The 6,130-nt window shown below is 34.8% G+C and overlaps 1 pseudogene; it reads right to left on the bottom strand.

Annotated features, from left to right (window-relative positions):
- Nucleotides 1–3,041: 3,041 nt before the first annotated feature.
- Nucleotides 3,042–5,499, bottom strand: LOC148696232 (putative LRR receptor-like serine/threonine-protein kinase At4g31250; annotated as a pseudogene).
- Between the last annotated feature and the right edge of the window lie 631 nt (nucleotides 5,500–6,130).

The following is a 6,130-nucleotide window of genomic DNA, read 5'->3' as shown; positions in this document are numbered from 1 at the left end:
CCCACATATTTTCCCATAATACCCCCACACCCTACATTCTCAATATACACCTTATATTTTGTACATACACCCCACCTTTCTCAAATCTTACAACACTCATTTTTAATTTTCAGGGACTGAATCTATCCATTTGAACATTTAGTTTGCCAAAAGATTTCAAATCATCTAAAAGTGGCAAGGCCTAGAGTTGTGGGGCAACGTATGCAGGGCATCCCTATACTAAATTTCGACTAATTACAGCAGTACCACTTGATGATGTTCTTGACTGGAACAAGTTGTCAATACAAATTCCACCCAAGACAAAGCCCGAAATCAAGACAATACTGAAAACAATGAACAAGATCATATACATCTAGGAAATCCCAACAACAACAAGCGCTGCTGCTAGCTTATAGTAATAGCTATTTCCAAACAAGCAGTACAAGCAAACCAAATCCCTATTAAACATAAGAAAATAACAATTGAACAAAGTATTTATCCATTCATCCAACACCCATGAATGACGACAACGGAGCTTATTCCAAGACAGACATGACATACGAACACAATGCCAAAACTCAAGGAAATAAAGAATAGACATAACATACGAATGAGCTTAATAATCATGCAACAACTGCATGCAATGCAATCTTCCCAATTCCTTAGCAATTCAAGATGATGATATTGTCCCCTGGGAGGGGTTTCATTTTGTATCCGCACTGGGCACTCAAAGTAAATGTGTTGACCTTCCACTCCACAATATCTACATGACACGTTAAAAGCATGTAACCTATCATGCCCGCAAGAGTTATTATACTGACCACAAAATGAACAAACCAATCGAAAGCCCCCGCCAACACTAGTTACATTTCTCGGGTCAAACCTCATGTATGGGCAAAGTCCACGAGGGTGGCGACCTTTATAGCAGACTAGACAAACATTATAATCATGGCCGCATTTCTCAGTCCCACAAAAAATGCAATTATACTTGTAGACGAAAGTTGGAGAGTCTTCAACAGCCTTTTTTTTCTTCTTCAAGTTGGAGTTGACTCAGAGTGTCTTCAACAGCCCTTGTTTTTTCTTTTTCTTTTTTCTTCTTCTTCTTCTTATTCTTCTTCAAGCCGGGATCGACTCAAAGAGTCTTCAACATCCTTTTCTTCTCAATCAACATGTTTGTAATTTCATTGGTTAGGGAGGGTTTTGTTCAACAATGGAGGGTAGAAGGGTTTTAATAGTTGAGAAGATACATAATACGCTAAAAGTGATTTGGGGTGTATTTAGATTTTTTTTTTTTTTTTTGGAACCTAATAAGGTCAAAATTGTCATTGCATTGTGGGGGGGGGTAAACAAGCCATTTAATATTAAATTTTAATATGGGGTGCATTCAACATTTTATAGGTTCTAATATAAAAAGCCTTCTGCTTTTGTTTTTGCTTTTTTTTTTTTTTTTTTTTTTTTGAACAATGCTCTTTTTTGTTTTATGTATCTATGTATTTATTTGGAGTTCACCAATAGTTGAGAACTCAAATTTCAAATTAGAGACCGGAATATAAATGAAATCAGTAATTATATAGTTGATCACATTATGATTCCTTTTTTTTTTTTTCCCCTATCTAATTCTTGGCTTCCTTTATTACGAGTAAATATTCCAGAAGGAATTTATTGTGACTCGTATTATTTTCTGAAGGTTTAAATGTCAAAATGATCCCTATGTTATAGTCATATAGCCAATTTAGTCCCAGTGTTTGCGATTTGACTAATTTAGTTCTTGTGTTTATCTTTTTAGCCAATTAAGGACATTTCATTCAATCTCTTTTAAAAAATTCATAAGAAAAATTATATGAGATATAATTACCCTTTCTCTTTACATAAAAATGCAAATAAATGAGAAATAACACATATAAGAGATAAAACTTCCAATCTGAAAAATGATTAAGGTTGTGACAAATGTTTTAAAAGGCGAAGGTATGAGCGAGGTGTTTCATGGATAGCCCCGCATAGACGAAAGCCTTGAGGCATGAGGCAAAGCCTCACGAGACCTAAAATTATATATATATATATATATATATATTATAAAATATAATACTTTACAAAAACATTTAACTAAAAAGTGAACAGAAAGGAGGATGGTTAGGTAATAATTATCAGCAAAGTGAGATAAGAAATGTCAGGAAAGTGGGGTCATAAAAAGTATAGAAAAACGAAAAGTGAAGATAAAAGAAGATGGTGGGGGTAATAAATATCATTAAAGAGGGGTAATAAATGTCAGCAAAGTGAGTAATAAGAAACTTAGAAAAATGAAAAGTCAGGTAAAAACCCTAGTTGTCTTGATCTTCTTCGCTAGGCGAACTCTGCAATTCAAAGAATTCCAGATTTCTGAACTTCAAAATGAAAAAGGGACACCTCAAGTGCGCCTCAGGCGTGCCTCAGCCGCCTAGGTGTGCCCCACGAAGCCTAGGCGAGTATTTCACCTACTCCCACAAAATAGAAGCGAAAATGTTGAAGCCCCGCCTCCAAGACCACCTAGGCATGCCTCGAGTCGAGTTTTTTAAAACACTGGTTGTGACATAGAAAAGAGATGAAGTAATGTTAGGGAGGAGAATAATTTTTCTTATTATTTCATTTTTAAATATTTTAAATCAAATAAATAATTTTATAATAATTTATAAAAAAATTTACAAAAATTAGATGAAAATGTCCTTAATTGGCTAACAAATATAAACACAATGACCAAATTGCCCAAATTGAAAACACAGAGACTAAATTGCCCTAATAACCATAACACAGGGACATTTTAAAAATTTACAGAAATTAGATGAAAATGTCCTTAATTGGCTAACAAATATAAACACAATGACCAAATTTGCCAAATTGAAAACACAGAGACTAAATTGCCCTAATAACTATAACACAGGGACATTTTAACATTTAAGTCTTTTCTGAATTTTGTTTGGGTATTTACATTGATCCCTTATACATAAACAAAGACTTACATTAACCACTGTCATTAAATCTAGTTAACATTACTTACAATATCTCCGATATATTAAAAGCTATCTCTTCTATTGATGACCTAGCCTTGGTTTGGCACTTGTACATGCCAAAGCAATATGCAAAACCCTTGACACTTGCCTCCTCTCCTTCCCTTCCTTCACAGGAAACTCAAAAAACTCCAAACCCTTTGGTTCTGCCAATATGTGCTTCTTTTTATTAATGCCCCTTGGTCCTGCCATATGAACTTTTGGGATGATATTGCTAGACATATTGGCAGGACCAAAGGGTTTGGAAATGACAAAGGGCATTAATGAAAAGAAGGACCAAAACGTTTGTGGATGAAAGAAATTGCTCGTGCGATATGAACAACCATGGTGAGCCTTTGGTTCCATTCCAATGTTGTGTGGCCGTGCTGCCTCACACCTTGATTTGTGGTCAAATCAAAATAATTAAGACTTAGTTTGGTACTGAGGTGATTCTGAAAAAAGCTGCTATAAAAAAAAGCTGGGAGCTGTTTTTGTGTTTGGTAAACACTCAGCTTCAGCTTTTTTTCACAGTTTTGGATGAAAAAAAGCCAAAAACAAGAAGCTACAAAACCCAGCTTTGAAAAACCGGCTTTTTTTCATATCTGTTTTACATAAAATTTTACCAAACACTCTAATACTGCTTTTTTTTTTTCAAAAGCATTTTCACAAAAAAGTTTACCAAACACTCTACTGCTTTATTTCACAACTGCTTATTCTTACAGCACAGCAAAAGCAGCTTTTTTTCAAAGCACAACAATACCAAACCAGCCCTAAGTCAGATATCAATAAGTACAAACAGATGTGACTTTGTATGTCCTAGCGTCACAATGACAAGTTTTAGGTTGACAATATCAAAGTTGATCTCAAGAGAGCGAAATACGGTGCGCACATCTTTTTCCTTTTTTTGCACACCATTTTTCTTTTTAAATAAACATGGTTGTACTTGAAGAGAAAATGTGTATGCAGAAATAATTTTTCAAAAGATTTAGGTCTCAACATATTTGTAAAGAATTATTTAATTTTAAAATCGTTTAACTATTCATATGCATAAAACAAATGAATATTTTATCATAAGGATTCTACTTGTTATCAAAATTGTTGATTAGTTTAATACGTATGAATGACTAAATGATCTTCAAAATTGCATGATTTTTGTAGATATGATCTTTAATTGATGATAAAAAGAATGAATAGTTCTGATTGTGAAGTTCGGAAAGTAAATGTTAGTTAATTGTAACTAAGAGGACAAGTAAGTCCCCTCATGGGGAGGAGACAAGCATTATCCAAAGATTTATGTATGTGCAAAATTGAATATGAACCTTTTGTTTCTGTGAAACGTTTTCGGAAGGGGTGAAAAATACTTTCAAACGTCATCACTTGTAGTTTAAGGATAAAACAGTTTAGATTTAGACGTTAAAATTTAGGATTTGTTTTATAACGACGATGAAGAAAGATTGTAGTTTTAAATCTCAACACACCGATCGTCACAATCAACAGAGAATCAAGCTAGACCCATGCTAATTAAAGACGCTCCTTATGGTTATAAGTATGAGAAATAGGTTAAAATGATCAGAAACCTTATCACAAATGGTAAATTGATCAAATCATATCAACCACGTAGTTATCAAATAATGGTAGATTTAGCAATCAAATATTAACAACATACTAAAAACGAGTTTAAATTTGTTGCACTCATTTTGTGTGTAGTCTCTTTGTGGCTTCTATCATTAATTGGCACGTATTAATAAACTTAACTCTCCTTAACTTTATTGTCATAAACTTAACACGTATCAATCAATTATAGAGGTCACACACAAAATTAAATTTGCAGAAGGTTTGATCTCACTAAAAACTGATCAATTTTGACATTTGAAATATGATATTTTGGTCAATTTATCAACAAAAGTATTGTTTAGTATAAAAAAACTAGAAGTGTTTTGTACTTCCTTATGATAGGAAGTACTTCCAGGTGTATGCGAATTCCCGGCAAGCAAGTCGGCGAGGCTTCCCATAGGTTTGTAATCAGAGAGAACAAACTTGATCCGCTTAGCGTACAAATAAGCAATGACAGGCAGAAGATACTCACACTTCTCTGACTCACTTTAGCCAAGTGCTCTATTCTCTTCCCAAACTCACGCTTCTCAGAGCTCACTTTCCTAAACCTTTTCACGGCACAAACCCTACCTCCCAACAAAACCACCTTCTCAGTCATCCCCAGCCTGCTCTCCCCTATGACACCCACCGAACCTCTCAGCACAGTTCTCAGTGTCAGGTGGGCAACCCCTTCCCGGCACCCCAAACACTTCTTGTCGTGCCCGCAGTGGACAAGTGGCAGATCTTCCATGAAGCCGACGATGCGGTCGTCATAGTCGGCAAAGGAGCTGGCGCAGCTTTTGATTATGTCTTCGTGTTTGGGGCTCTTATTTCTGGGTTTTGGTGTTAGTATTAACATAGTTTTTTTCAGAGAGGAAGTAAGGAAGTTTGAATGTGAAAAGTGTTTGTTTGGTGAGAGTATGGTTTTGTTTTTCTAGTTTAGGTGATTTTGATTATTTGTTGCGACGTTTCTTGGGTATATCAATCCAGCTAGCTTGTAATTGCTTCGTTATTGGTCCGTTGGAGTACAGAAAAATCCAAATGCGGAATCATATTTCCTTTCAAACTCTGCTAGCGATTCAAACCATCGCGGTCTATTTTATGCCATTACCATTATAAAAAAAAAAAAAAGAAGAATGTTGCTATTCAGGACACAAAGTTTTACTGCTCACAGTGTGCGGAGGGAACAGTACTGGTTCTCAGAAAACCAGAGCACCCGGAGAGAAATTTCTGGATGGCTGTCAGTCAGCAAGAACCATGTTGTTACGTAATTTTTCCCCACAATCCAATTTCATAATTTTCATTCATCACATTTTTTTATTATTAAGAAACATGTAGTCAAGGTAACAGAGTAATTTGTGCATCTGAGGTAGTTATTTGAGTCTCGAATGGCGTTCAGTACGAAATATAAGTTACATATTTAATAATTATTTAAGTCTATTTCATGTTTAGTGAACTTAGAGCATCTTCAATCGTCCTCTGAGTCTCTATTTTATAGCAAAATTTTAACTAAATTTATCAAAAAGTTATTTTAGCAG

The sequence above is a fragment of the Pyrus communis genome, chromosome 6 (genome assembly GCF_041283825.1).
Source record: "Pyrus communis isolate YQ-2024b chromosome 6, ASM4128382v1, whole genome shotgun sequence".
In the NCBI taxonomy this organism is placed as follows: domain Eukaryota; kingdom Viridiplantae; phylum Streptophyta; class Magnoliopsida; order Rosales; family Rosaceae; genus Pyrus; species Pyrus communis.
The sequence above is the reverse complement of the archived record's forward strand: the minus strand, read 5'-3'. Positions and strand labels throughout refer to the sequence as shown.